The sequence below is a fragment of the Coregonus clupeaformis genome, chromosome 3 (assembly GCF_020615455.1).
Source record: "Coregonus clupeaformis isolate EN_2021a chromosome 3, ASM2061545v1, whole genome shotgun sequence".
In the NCBI taxonomy this organism is placed as follows: domain Eukaryota; kingdom Metazoa; phylum Chordata; class Actinopteri; order Salmoniformes; family Salmonidae; genus Coregonus; species Coregonus clupeaformis.
Genome location: NC_059194.1, coordinates 26,630,652 through 26,646,027, shown reverse-complemented (window position 1 = coordinate 26,646,027; position 15,376 = coordinate 26,630,652). Strand labels below are relative to the sequence as shown.

Here is a 15,376-nt window from a genome sequence, read left to right as displayed (position 1 = left end):
GTCATTGTCATTAATCAACTGCATTACAGTTAAAAAACGACTTTGACTACCACCACCAATTTCTGTATGCTAACTATGCTACCAACGGGAGTTAGCATTTAGCGGTCACTTCTTTTAAACCTGAAAAGGGACAACTTCTAAATGTTATGCAGTGAAACCAATGTTATGCAGTGACTTTAGGAACCACATTTTGGGCCTGTTACAGTACATCAATCATGAAGGATTTGACCAATATCCACTTTGTTAGATCAGATTTGTTGAATGTGCCAGCATCCTTCTATCCCCCACAGTCTGCGTTCCTTTGACCTCTTTACTGCGTCTATCCCCATTAACTCCCCGATCACTTTCCAGGAGTTCTCTTTCCCTCCACATTGTTACAAAATTTGGTAGGCACATGGCATCACCGTACGGAGCTCGATTTGGCCTCCGGAGGCTCCGCAATTGTGTCACCCTCCGTACATATGCGTCAAGTACAGAACATACGGGCAAGACATCCGGCAAAATAAAATACATATGCATGTGGTGGACATCAGGCATTAATCACGTTTAAGAGTGTTGGCTCAACGAGACATTTCTGTTTACACTGCCCTGCTTAGAGGGGGGCAACTGTCAGGCGAGTGTCGTGTGCTACCTCCAGAGGTAGCGGTCGAGACGTGACAAGTTCGTAAGTTTACATTGTAGTATATGTGTTTATCCGAGGGTATTTTTGCGAAAAGTCTAGTAAGTCTTAAGACCCTCAAAGTCCTCGGAGCAGCCCAAGAGGAATCCTATTCAGTACAGTGGGAGGATGATCTAAATCATAAGGGTAAATAGCATAAAGCATCCCTCAGTGAAATAATTAACATGCAATGCTCACATTTTTGTGCTGATTAAAAGGCTATGGCACGTGATAAGTTATCAAAACAAGAAATAAACTACTTGGATTAGAATTCTGCCTTTAATTGGATAGATGAAAGAAGCAATTAGTTGCACTTGAGTCAAGAATATGTCCTTTTTTCAAGTCAACTCTTCCTTCTTTAATGGGAATAGGGGAAATTGTATGTTATAGCTATGCTTTGATTTCTTTGTGCATTAAGTTCAAACATAATTGTATTTATTTCTGAGGGTGTCACTGTCTTTTGATCTTAAATATTTCCCTGGCATAGACATAGTATATGTCTCTATGTCTATAGCTCCATAGAGAGGTTATGCTGGGTTCATAGAAGACTGGTGCTGAAGAGAGGGTCAGCTGTGTGTGACCTCACCACAGGTAGGACATACTTCAACTAAATGTAGAGAATCATAATAGGTTCTCTCTCCCGTATGTAGTGTCTGAAACTGAAGAGGCCTCTTTGTTATTACACTGTTATACTGCATAGAAGCCTATAGCCAATACCAGCATGGTTCCCGTATGTTCCAAAAGCAATAATATTTCATCTTGATGTCAAAAGGTTTTATTTTACCCTAAGCTTTCAAAGGAAAATAAATGTATTTATACTGACTATATTCAATGCCACATCAGTGATATGGGATATATGGATCGGTCATTTTGGATTGCCTCCCACTTCTTTTTACTGAAAGGCTGTTCATTTGCACATCACATGTTATTTCAGTTTTTCATCCGTGTGATCGTCCCACTTGAAACAAAACATACCCTTTTGCCCATATGGCAAAGCACCTGATGCTTTTTATCCCACCCTTTATAATGACTTTGTTTCTCTGTGAAGCATCTATGAATACTTAATGAATGCCTTACCTTGGTGTTGGATCAATAGACTCCCCATCAGTGGCAGTCGGTGCTGTTTAAGATGAGGGAGGACGATTCTTTTTTTTAATGAGAATTGCCTTATTTCTATTACAGCATACTGGATGACTGTCATTCATATTCCATTCACCCAGCTAAATGTAACATCGATAGGTTTAGGCTACCTGATACTCGAATTTTCCCTATACCCATCATGAGGTTGCTACAACCTAGCCTATGAATGAAAGTTTACAACGTAGGTGCACAGGTCGAGATACATTTTTTAGTAATCAAGGTGACAGACAATGACACAATGACAATGCCTACATTTAGCTGATCTTGGGTGTAATCATTAGTCCAACAGTTGCAAACGAGAGTTTCTATTGGACAAATTCAGGTATGTTTATCCCTGTTTCGTTCCGTTTGCTTCCGTTTAAGAAACGTTTTTCAACAATCGGCGGAATGAATACACCCTTGATCACACGCAAGCACTGTTCACTTTAGTAGCAGCCAATGCTCATTGTATAATTCCTTCTCGCAGCTACGCGCTCTCCTCCTCTCATCTTTTCCCTTCTCTTGTGGACTTCAGTTCACAACACATGACCTGTCTGTGACCAGGCAAAAAAAAACGTTCCAAGCCAAACCTTCATATCATAACCGCTAACCTCTACACACAGTCACCATATTAGCTAACGTCATAGTCAACATAGCTAATAGAACTAACGTGTTAGTAAACCCGCTACAATCATGCAGTACAGTGTACAGTCAGCAAGCAGTTTAGCAGTTACACTGGCGGGCCCCGCCGGCAATACATTTATAAAACCAAAAGCTTACCTTGCCTTGGAAGAGTTCCAGTGTTGGATAGCCATAGCCAGCCAGCTAACATAGCATCCCTCTCTGTTTGAGCCGGGTGTTTAAGTAGGCTAAACTAGCTAGCTGCATTCGTTAGCTAAGTAAGTGAAGCAAAAAAATACAAGGAAATATAATTATCTCTTATTCTCTCTCTCTCTCTCTCTCTCTATTGCTTCTCCTTAATTTTTGAAAAAATTAATTTGTTCTAAACTGTTCAACTATTGTCTTTCTCTCTCTTTGAGTCAACTACTCACCACATTTTATGCACTGCAGTGCTAGCTAGCTGTACCTTATGGTTTCAGTACAAAATTAATTATCTGATCCTTTGATTGGTTGGACAACATGTCAGTTCATGCTGCAAGAGCTCTTATAGGTTGGAGGACGTCCTCCGGAAGTTGTCATAATTACTGTGTAAGTCTATGGAAGGGGGTGAGAACCATGAGCCTCCTAGGTTTTCTATTGAAGTCAATGTACCCAGAGGATGACGGAAACTAGCTGTCCTCCGGCTACACCATGGTGCTACCCTACAAAGTGCTGTTGAGGCTACTGTAGACCTTCATTGCAAAACAATGTATTTTAATCAATTACTTGGTGACATTTTACTATATTTAATATAGTTTTATCTAAAATTGATAACTTTTTGAATGTTTCACAATTTTAATTTTTATGAAATTCACTGAAGAGGATGGTCCTCCCGTTACTCCTCTGAGGAGGCTCCAGTGCTCCCCATTCATCAAACATAATAGCTAGCTAGCACCCCAGACATATCATCCAAGACTACAGATGACCACATTAATGATTTATATCTTACTACCCTCTTGTCCTGTTTCCAGAAAGCTGGGTGAATTGACAGAGGCTCTAACCCATTTAGGTACCGAAAGCATCAGGTTGTGGAGGGGGATTGGATGGTTGGGTGGATAGCTCTGTTGTTGCACAGCCCTTACTCATCAATCAGAAATCAAAGCTTTGACAGTTGCAAACATTAAAGGACTGCTCCTGGTGTGTCCTGTGCCAGGGAGTTATCACAGATCATGAAGAGAGAGGATGGATGGATACTCCTGGGCCAAAACCAGAACAGGATTCGCTGAATAGACTTTCCTAGTAATATAGGCCTTTATCAAAGACACAGGGGTATTGGTGAGATGCCATAAAGTAATAGGCTATGCTTCTTACATTGACATATGCTACTGTACTTGTAATATGCTTTCAATGTTACACATGTGCTTGATACTTATGCTGAATGCTATAAGGGTGAAAAGCAAGCCAAATTCTAACAGAGAGCCAGAATCACAGTCAATAGAGCTCACCAGCTTGTAGTCCTAAAAAACATAAATGAGTTAGCATTTTCTACCTCTGGTTCATTGGCCATTCCTATTGGGGAAATGAATGGGGATTAGAATGGGGTTTTGGGATATACGCAGAAAATAAGGTCTGAGGTTACACAGGCTTAGGAGATCTTATACGTTTTGTTCTATGAGATAATATCAATCAGTTGACATTACCTTTATGAATTATGAAGCCTTTGTGCTCCAAATAAATCAGTTGCTAACAAATTGCTAACTGTCAGAGAAATGGAACTACAACATTAGTCTCAAAATGTTTCATGTGACTACGCCGAGCACACAAACTAGTCTGTGCTAAATTAGTCCACCAAAAAGCTTGTTAGCTTAGTTAGAATTTTGCTTACCTGCTCGAACTAAAATGCAAGGATGGTATATTGTTTTGCTCCAGGCTGCAACCATGTCTCTTCAGCGGTAAGGTGCTTGTTTTATCAGTTCCCAAATGATGTTGTCCAGACTTTGGGTCCACCTTAGCCCTTGATCATGACTCTCAGTTCCATTACATTACACATAAGAGTATTTGGGCGAAGGTGTTTTCTGTACGTAGCATAAGGACCTTATCTTTCATATCAGCAAGAAATAATTTTCAAAAAACAAAAGGTTACATTGATACACACCTTTATTGGGTTAGGGTTCCCACACAGCAATATCTCCATGTTACAGTGGGTGTTTACGGAAGACAAACGGAAGACAGAGGGACCACCAGTGCTAATTAGCTATCTAGCATGCTCCGAACACCAGTGTGTAATGGAAGAAGGCCGCCAGAAACGTGTTGTCACTGAAAAATACTGTCAGCTGCAACTGTGATAAAGCGGGTTAAAACAGTGTACAGTATGTGTATATTTTGCTTTTGTGAAATAATTTTGATGTGATATGAAGGCAAGGGCTTTATGTTTCTAGAACCGTATCGCAATTGAGAATCGATTCATGTCTAGATGGAGTATTTGACTGTTTTGGCTGCCAGAGCCAGTCTACCTCTGAAATAGAATACATGGTCCTTAAGGAGTAATGGTAGGCTCCTTAAGAGTACATCTTGGGCTAGAGCCGCCTGATAAGGTTAGCTAAGCCTGTTAGCTAGATGTCAAAGGCATTGGACATGAGGTGTAGTTTTATTTTTTACATGTTAGTAGCAAAAAGTATTCACAAAAAGTGATGTTAGCTGATGAAGATTATCTCATAGAACAAAACTGATAATATCTCCTAAACCTGTGTTTACCACAGGCCTTATTTTCAGTGTTTATCCAAAAACCCTCCAAAACCCTCACTAATTTCCCCATAGGCTTTGGCCAACTAACCAGTAGTAAAGTACTTAAGTAGCAATACTTTAAAGTACAACTTAAGTATTTTTTTTGGGTATCTGTACTTTACTTTACTATTTATATTTTTGACAACTTTTACTTTTACTTCACTACATTCCTAAAAATAGTAATGTACTGGCGGACACACTAAACACAAATGCTTAGTTTGTAAATTGTCTGAGTGTTGGAGTCAGTGGTGGAAAAAGTACCCAATTGTCACACTTGAGTAAAAGTAAAGATACCTTCATAGAAAATGACTCAAGTTAAAGTGAAAGTCCCCCAGTAAAATACTACTTGAGTAAAAGTCTAAAAGTATTTGGTTTTAAATATACTTAAATATCAAAAGTAAATGTAATTTCTAAAATATGCTTAAGTATTAAAGTAAAAGTATAAATCATTTCAAATTCCTTATATTAAGCACACCAGATGGCACACTTTTCTTGTTTTTCAAATGTATGGATAGCCAAGGGCACTCTCCAAAACTCTGAGATAATTTTCAAACAAGGCATTCATGTTTAGTGAGTCCGCCAGATCAGAGGCAGTAGGGATGATCGGGGATGTTCTCTTGATAAGTGTGTGAATTGGACAATTTTCCTGTCATGCTAAGCATTCAAAATGTAAGGAGTACTTTTGGGTGTCAGGGAGAATGTATAGAGTAAAAAGTACATTATCTTCTTTAGGAATGTAGTGAAGTAAAAGTAAAAGTTGTCCAAAATATAGATAGTAAATTAAAGTATAGATATCCACCAAAACGACTTAAGTAGTCCTTTAAAGTATTTTTACTTAAGTACTTTACACCACTGGTTGGAGTGTGCCCCTGGATATCCATAAATAAAAAAACAAGAAAATCGTGCCTTCTGGTTTGCTTAATATAAGGAATTGAAATGATTTATACTTTTACTTTTGATAAATATATTTTAGCAATTACATTTACTTTTGATTCTTAAGTAGGCCTATATTTAAAATCAAGTATTTTTGGACTTTTACTCAGGTAGTATTTTACTGGGTGACTTTCACTTCTACTTGAGTAATTTTCTATTAAGGTATCTTTACTTTTACTCAAGTATGACAATTGGGTACCTTTCCACCACTGCAACTAACCATGGTGGAGTTAGCCTCGGTTAGTGCCTATAAAAAGACGCCATTACTATTGCTCTATTTGAGCTCAGTTGTGGGTATTCTCTTTACTTTGACAGAATGCAATATGTGCAAAAATAGGTCACACAAGCATGTGTAACAGTATGTGTAACTCTTGAATAGGGATATTCAGAACATTTAACAAAGAGGGACTAGCTTTTTAAGCCCATATTGACTGTGGTCAGGTGTTCATATTGTGTTGTTGCCATCCACTGTTCCATGAAACTATGAATAAATTTTTGTTGAATATCATAATTTTTTGTTTATTTACAGATTTGAGCATTGTATTTTGCCATGTCAAACAAGATGGGGCATATGCTGCTTTCACAGCAACTGGGAACTGGGAACTCGGAAATCTCCAACATCCAACTTCAGTGTGTTCAAGACAACTGGGAACTGGGGAAAAAACGAGCTCCGACTAGGAAAAATCGTCTTGAGCTGTTATCCAACTCGGAATTCCAAGTCGGATGACCGTTCAAAATATTTTTTGGAACGGTCATCCGATCTCCATTTTTTTCCGAGTTCCTAGTTGTCGTGAAAGCACTGAAGTCCGAAGTGGAGTTGTGAGTTCCCAGTTCTTTTGAACGCGGAAAAAACGTTCTACTTTATTTCGCATTTTATTTTCCACTTTTCCACATTTTGTGTTTTGTATGTCGTTGGAGTTGTGGATGTCTTTACAACTTTTGGAATCGACTCCAAATGGCGTGGGGTAGGGTACCATTTAAGTTATGCTGCCATCCTACACCTTTTGTATTATTTAGGTCATGTTTCTTTATTCTTTGGCGCAGATTATAATGATGTCTGAGCATTCGACCTTTTTAGTCAGGAGTAGGACATGTTTATGGACTTCTAGGGCATTGTGATAAGTATTCTATTTATTTAATACAATTGTCGTTCGAACAGAGGAAAAAATATACAGACTGACTAAACATACAATTATTCTTTTGGTTTGTGAAACCCCTGTGTAAGGACACAAAAGGGGGGACGTTCACCGCGGAAAGTAAATTCTTTTGAAGTGGAACTAATCATCTGAGGGATGGTTCTCGTTGTCCTAACAACGCAGCTGAATTGGAATGAGCCTCCCTTTTTGTTGAAGATATGTTTTCTTTCTTTCATTCAAAACTGATGATGATAGTAGTTTCACGCCCTGTCCACCCACATTGTCAGTCCAAACTTTTTTTGCAGATAAGTCTTTACTTGGAGACGCCGAACACACGGCGGGTGACTCTTGGACTGTGACGTAAGCCTCGCCCTTCTGTCTCCAAGTCTACGCTTTATAATACCGTTATAATGAAAAGGGAATCTCACACCAAATCCTCCTCAATAACACTTATTTGAAAGACTGTGAAAAGATCAACACTCTTAGGCTACTCTTAAATATATTTTTATCTCCTTGATGATTATGCATTGATCACTTTCCCATTTTTATATCGATTTTTGGGTCTAAGTCCAATCATATTAGGCCTATTTTGTTGCCTATCTGTGTTCATTGTAACTCAACTGCTTTTCTGTTCCCCAGTTCGCCAGAACAGTTATGCACAGCATCCAATAGACTAGGCCTTCACGAATTTGACTTAATTGTTTGGCAATTTGAATAGCAGCTGCTCCAAAATTACAGACAGATATGACAGACAGAAAGATGAAAGGATGTATAGGCGTATGGCTAGACCAACACATAGGCATGATATATATGAAACCCTATTTGTTTAGCCTAAAGTTGGTTATCCCAATAAACTATGATATAATAGAAAACAATTGTCAAGTGGAATTGATGATTGATAGGCCTATTGATTGATGACAAAGACAAGTCTTTGGTATTATAATGAGTTGTAACTGTTGGTTCTACGTCGATGGTCTCCACATACACCCTCTGGGGCTTGTAAAAGGTAACTTTGGCCCTCTGACCTCGCACTAAGAATTCCATCCTCTCACCGTTACTAAATCTTTCTCCTCACACAGGCTATACCTTTGCTTCACAACGTTATAAACTGTTTGCCTTTAACGCAAGGCCTAGTAACCGAGGCATTTTATTGTCACCACGGGGGGACGAGGGTTCAGGCAACAACCATTCGACAAGAGAGGTGAACTGTTATCGCCAAGCGCGAGAGGAAGGAGAACTTTTACTGACTTGTTGAAACTTTCAACAGTTTAGGCCTACTTTCCTGTTTAGCCTAATATTGTGACGAACGAAAAAGACAGCCCGTTGCAGTGTGTTTTCAGAATAATTGTCTCATGATTATTATGTAGCTTATTGTAAACTCATACAGTGCATAATTTGTATTGTTTGCATCATTATATCTATGCATTTGCCAAATGGTCACTAATAGTCCCATCTGTGCGCCTTCAGGCCTATAATACATTATCGGGTTTAAATTGATCATATAGCTTATGGTCTAGCACAATAAATAAATAAATAAACATTAGCCTGTTAAGTTACTTATGTATATTTAATATATTTATTAAGTAGCAAGTGTCTATTAATGCTGGATCGCCATTGTTGCATGATCAGGCTTTTTCTCATTTTAGTAGGATGCCTTTGGAATAGGCCTAGACGTATTGTGCTCTGGGTCGCCGGATTGCCTGGGCGGGGGTCCCTCCCTGGGCAAGAAAAGGTTGAAGACCCCTGCAGTACAGCATTTTTTTGTCCCCTTATTGCATATTAATCATTTTAGACAGGGAAATTATGATTTTAGACAAGCAAAACAATTTGTGGATAAATTGGATTCATATCCTGGTTTCAGAGTTTATATCGATTTATATATATTTTTTTTACATGCAACCAAAGAAATAAAAACAGAAATTGTGCTGGCCTCATCAACAAATTGAATACATTCTATTGTCTGAGAGTGCAAACCCCAAATATGTTACGCACGTTAGCCTACTATTTCGTTTTACTCTGCTGTTGTTCATGTATTTTTGGCAGGATATTCAGACTGCTGATGCAAGCTTTGAAAACAGCTCCAGTACAGTACGTTCTCTGAGTGATGTCACACAGGGGTGGGTCCCTCGGTGCAGCGACTGGAGAGCCATGACGTCTCGCTCTCCATTGAGAAAAAAGGGCTGGGAGATAAAGTGAGTGCTTTGAAGTTGTTACTTGGGATGCGACGTAAACAAAGTGGCGGTAGAATCTGGTCCGCTGCTCTCTGTACGGTAGTCTGGTGAAACTTTACCAGCTGCGTTATTTTTGGATCACCAAATCGAGCGACAGTGTCCATAAACCGGGTTTAGTCAGACAGCACGCACCGGATGTGCATAATGTGGCATAATCGTTAGACAGAAAACACCTCTGAATACACCACCCTAAGCTTATACTAGAGTAGCTTAATTAACATACAATTTCATTAGAAAAAACAATAACTATTAAATAGGCTACATTTACTTACACTGCAAACACTTGGTTAAATGTAGTCTTCTTGAGTGTAGTTAAGGTGCTGCAGGTGTTTTACAAATATGAATGGACATATAGCCTAGATTTATAATGCCTTATAGGGTGGCTATAAGGCATTTTTCCACGCTAAGTAACGTTAGCTACTAAACGACTCTCACGACTGGTAGCATGATGTTTGTCTGGAATTTCCAGCAGTCCTTTGGCATGCAACTATTTCTGTCATCTTTGCACGCCATGCGGTATCTGGTTGTCATTGTCACCACGGCAGACTGGGAGCCGGGAGAGGACGCCAGTGCGGTGCCAGTTGGCTCGAGTTGGTGAAAACAACAGGCAGACGCAGCACGATTCTAATCTCAATCGTTCCAGACATGAAGGTCACTCTCATGGCGATCTCAGTTTTACTTGTTCCATTAAGTATAATATAGATCCCACCGCCTTAATATATAAATTGAGGTCATTTCATCTTTATTAATTACACACTTACTACACGAGAGTCCCGTGTAGCTCAGTTGGTAGGGCATGGCGCTTGCATCGCCAGGGTTGTGGGTTCGATTCCCACGGGGGGCCAGTATGAAAATGTATGCACTTACTAACTCTAAGTCGCTCTAGATAAGAGCTTCTGCAAAATGTAAAATGAGAAGGTTTTGCCCTTGGATCAGAGGCCACTGTAATTACCTGTGACATAAAGTGTCTATAAGGTTGGGTGAGTAGACTAGGCTACTATAGACAGCTATTTTAAGACATTTGAGAAGCATTAGAAAGCCAAGAGGGGTTAAACAAGTTTATATGGGACATGCCACTGCTGCAGCACCATATTTTTACGTTTTTTGTTTGCACATTATGCACAAGGTATACCTTTCCTAATTGGAAGAATTGAAAGGAAGCAGACTTCTTGGTCCTTCAGACATGGCTACAGGTAAAGTAAGTCATCCATTTGGGTTAAGTGGCTCCAAACGATGTTATGTAATTGAGGATGAGGAGAGGATTTAAGAGGCATGGCTTACTTGGACTATTTATTCTTCATTGATCTGGTCAACATACAAACTGAACACACTGTTACTCTCTCATTAAACAAACAGACACATTACATACCTACCAATGGCAGTATTGTAAATATCAAGGGGACACTTATTATTTCTGGCTCAGCAGGTTTGGACTTTAGTTGAGTGTTGACCTAATAATAGCTAATGAGCACCCAGTGACACATGTGTAGGCACCCAAACTATCATGGGGCCCATTAAACAATAACAAGGTTATAATTAGCATTGTGGCTAAGGTTAACTTCAGCCCTGTAAATATCAAACTGGATGTGGGCCTGATTGGTACATTGTTTGTGTGTGTGTGTGTGTGTGTGTGTGTGTGTGTGAGAGAGAGAGAGAGAGAGGGAGGGAGGGGGAGAGGGAGAGGGGGAGAGTGAGCATTGGACTAACCAAACCAATTTATCCATTATGTTAATTCTCCATAACAATATCAAAAGATATAACATAAGGTGTGATTCTCACTTCTCTTTATATCATACTGTTTTTAGGCCTACTACAGAAAAGAGCAGTGATGTACCCTTCCAAGTGTGTTATAAACATGCAACCCTGTCACTATTAAACTACCTTTCTTTGCCAACATCAAAAATCAAGCAAATCCTCAATTTAGTCCATGACCAACACACAGACATAATTATTTCTTGGTCTTTTATTTTTGTCCTGTAAATTACAAGCCTAGGCCTGGAATACACGGCAGTCTAAAAATGTATATTGGAAAGGTTTTTGATCGTGTACCCCACTGCAAACACTTTCAGCTGTCTGCAGGTCTCCTAGCAACAGCAAACAAAGGCAGGGCCCATTTCAAGTTTCCCGCGGAGAGGCCAGTCCGGCGGAGCCTTTGATCTTGACAGGGAAAATAGTTGAGTGGGCACTACTGGCATTTGTCTTTCATTTACTCCAACCCCCCCCCAAAAAGCTTTCTGGAACAGCCAAATCTTCATCTGTCTGTCCCCTGCATCTAACCCCCCCGATAATCAACCATGGCAAAGCAGTTCATTAAAACATTACAGTGTTTGGTTGAAGTTCTTCGCTTTTTGTTTTGGTGCATAGTTACTGTTTGAGTTGCTAGAAAAGAGCTAGAATTTAGTAGACTAGTCATTTGTGGTTTCTCTGTGCAGAGAGAATGAGCGGATACACAAAGTGAGTATTTGGTCCATTGTTTTCACCTCCTCTTTAAAGTCGACCTTATAGAGAATGTAGAGGCCTCTATCCCAGGGTTGTGACATACAATTATTTTCTAATCACATAATGTGTGTGTTTTCCTCCCCTACACAAGCGCATAAAGCTTTTTGTGTTTCAAAGGAGCTGTGGCTATTTTCTCTGCTATGAAACTCTGGATGCCTACAGCTCTCCAGACAAACATTGGAGCTGCCGTGGATTTTCAGGGTCATGGGGCGCCTACAGAGGCCTCCTATTTGGAATTCAACTACATCCATAAAGTGGGCCGCACATTGAACACATTATTTGAAGTTGATGCTCCTTTCGTAGTACATCCTGATGAACATAATATAAATAGTCCACTCTTGCTGTATGTATAAACATGAGGGGGTGGGGGGATGGATGGGACAATAACTTTGGGCTATGTAATGTTATCTTACTCCAGCGCCCATCATTCAAAACAACTCAGGAGATTAAACAAATGAAAGTGTTTCTCATTGTTTCGGTGTAATTTACTGTAATTGATGTTTCCATCTAGTTGTAGAGCCCTGATAGAGCAATTGGTTGTGTTTGTAGGCGGACACGGAGCCCAGTGGGGTGTATTGACTCAGGCTGTTGACTAATACTGCGTTAATGCAGCGTTTTAGACTAACACTGCCCCCATTGTTTGTGGGTGACCAAACAGTACCCAGGCTCTACACTGAGACCATGCTTTCATCTCAGTGGTGCCCAGCTCTCCATGTATTTGCATAGTATTTAGCAACTCAACAGAATGTTCTATACTGTATCTAGAGTCATTTCAGTGAGGGAGTGCGCCCATGTGGTATGTTTATGTGTAGGCTATAACATTTGTGTTATATGTGCAAGTCGTAAACATTAAATAATACATTACTATTCATTAGCATTTAAATGGAGTACACGGTAGTACCATTCTAAAGGCATGTAGTGCAAGACCTCCATATTCACTAACTCATCATATATACTGTATATATATTTAGACGGAAGCAGAGATCATCTCAATCTGTATCGTTCCTCCATGCATGAAATGTACAATTGAGTACACTTGAAATGAGTCCATGTATATTGTGTTTGTGCCATATAGAACATACAGGATCACAGTTTGACTATATGACATTTTTGGAGTGTTGAAAAACAGGTACAGAAGGAGTGTGGGTGTGGTAGCATTTGTCACTGCTCTCTTTAGGGGTTCAAAAGTAGGTTTGAAAATGTCTGTCTTTTTGTCTTGATGTCACACATTTTATTTTCGTACCGCATAAATCTGTTCAGGGACCCCAAAATTTTTCCATCCGTCAAGGGTGTCATTTTGAAAAAAAAGTGCAACAGAATTGCCACCCCCAGTCCTTCTGTATGTTAAATGGCTTTTTGTTTCCAAGAAACAAGGTGGGAGTCTGTTGTATGTTGTGGTGCACCAGCCGCCCTGTCCCATCTTAAAACACGACCTGTCACCCTAAATACACCCATCCCATGGCCAACTCATCCTGACACACACACACACACACACACACACAGTCCACCTCCAAAGCATCCACCTCCTCACCACCTCTTTGACATTGGAATGTGACAGACAACCTCGTCCCACCGCTGTTCGTTTTCAGGGAGACGCCTGAAAGCTAGAGCTAACAGACTGCCAGAATTGCCCTGAAATGATTGAGATGTTAACCTTCAGTGCCGTCCCCCTTCAGTGCTGTATCTCCTTCCCTTCTCCCCCCTCCTCCCTCCTCCTCCCCCCACTTCCCCCCCTCTTCTCCGGTCCCTCCGTCTCTTTTCCTCAGCAGGCTGTCTCTCCTCCGACAGACTGCGCTGTGAGAGAGCCAAGCCATTAGACACTCCCAGTGCTGATAATGAAGACACAGAGGTGGTCCAAAGCAGCGTGATGCAGTGGAGGAGAGAAGAGCAGGAGCAGAGAAGGAAGGTAGATTAGGATAATTACCTGGCGTCGGTGGTAAAGAGAGAGAGAGAGAGAGAGAGAGAGAGAGAGAGAGAGAGATGTCTTACTTCCAGCCGTCTCCATTTGCAAAAGGAGTATTACCGCAATATTGCCAATTGCAGGATTGAGGATTCATGGTTTATGGGGCAGGAAAAGAGAAATTGTAACATCAAATGAGTCATTTCAATTCCCAGTGAATGTCAATATAATGTGCTGTGTGGTCTGATAATAGGAACAAAATAAATAAAAGGTTTCCCAAATCTTGTTGTTGTTGTTGTTGTTTATACTGAGTATTGATCATGTGGTATGTAAGTAGGCCTATGCATCACCAACTATGCCGGCATGTACATATCTGTTGTTTATACAGCCTTGGCGCGGGTCTCTCCTACACCAGTAACAACTAAATATCCTCAGTCACTAAGGCTTTGAAGAGCCTATGAGGTCAGGTTTTAAATTATGGTCTGCACCCACGCCACGCTTTCTCCACTCTCACAAATCCATTCGCTACACAATGCATTTCAAATGAAAGCTGCGTCACCATAACACGCCTTAGGAGACATTAAGCTATAGTATGTTACTTTCATGTATGATAGCATGGCCCCTGTACTCTTTGATGTGCTCACTTTTTGAATGCTTTATTAATAATAACACACTGGCTACTACTGACACCGTGCCTGGCTGCTGTTCCCCCCACACACTTTCTTTCAATCCCTCCCTGGGTCTTGTTGTCTTTGGGTTAGACTGTTGGTTTGCTTGTGATTAGAGACAATGAGACGGACCCGGAGATGAAGAGTGCCAGGAGAACCTATCAGAGAGGACTGGGTGTAAGGCGCTGCTCTCCTATTGGCTGCTGTTGGAATCTGACACATCTTCATTTCTTCTTCCATCCAGCCTGCTTTCACATCCAGGCCCCAGGGAAGTGTGAGGATTATAGTCCCTGTCTTTTGGGGGTGTGTGTGTGGGTGTGTGTGTGTGCATGTGCATTTCTGTGTGTGTGTGTGTGTGTGTGTGTGTGCAGTAAACATCTTATAGACACAGAAGGTACAGAGTTTAGACACTGATAACACTAACCCTCCTCCAAGCCTGGCCCAGATAAAGACAAAGTGTTGGAAGTGCTGGCAGACTTTGAGGTACTGTCTTCTTCCAGCTACTCCAGCAGGACATCAGCTCATTATGAATGAGAGACCAGCAACACTACTATTTTAATTTATTATTTATTTATCTTTTATTTAACCAGAAAAGTTATATTGAGATTTACATCTCTTGGATATATAATGGTGCTCGCATTTGAAATGTTGCTTTCTCACTGGCTTGCTCTCACTCCTATTTTTTCCAGTCGTATTTTGTACAACACTCGATTAAAATTAAGATTTAACACATTCATTTAGATTTGACAGAGATTTTTCCTCATTCATTGACTGGCTGCTCTTGTTACTATACCTCTGACATTGGTGAGGCATTCTGCTCATTCTATATATTCTGTTCCAACGTAAAA

General features: G+C 40.3%; 1 long non-coding RNA gene across 1 annotated transcript in view; it reads left to right on the top strand.

Moving 5' to 3' along the window:
• LOC121543112 overlaps window positions 1-14,125 on the top strand; it is a 123,003-nt gene extending 108,878 nt beyond the window's left edge. Inside the window, exon 3 of the long non-coding RNA XR_005995986.2 lies at window positions 13,727-14,125. This is a non-coding gene — a long non-coding RNA (uncharacterized LOC121543112). The remainder of the gene's footprint in view (window positions 1-13,726) is intronic.
• The last annotated feature ends 1,251 nt before the right edge of the window (window positions 14,126-15,376 follow it).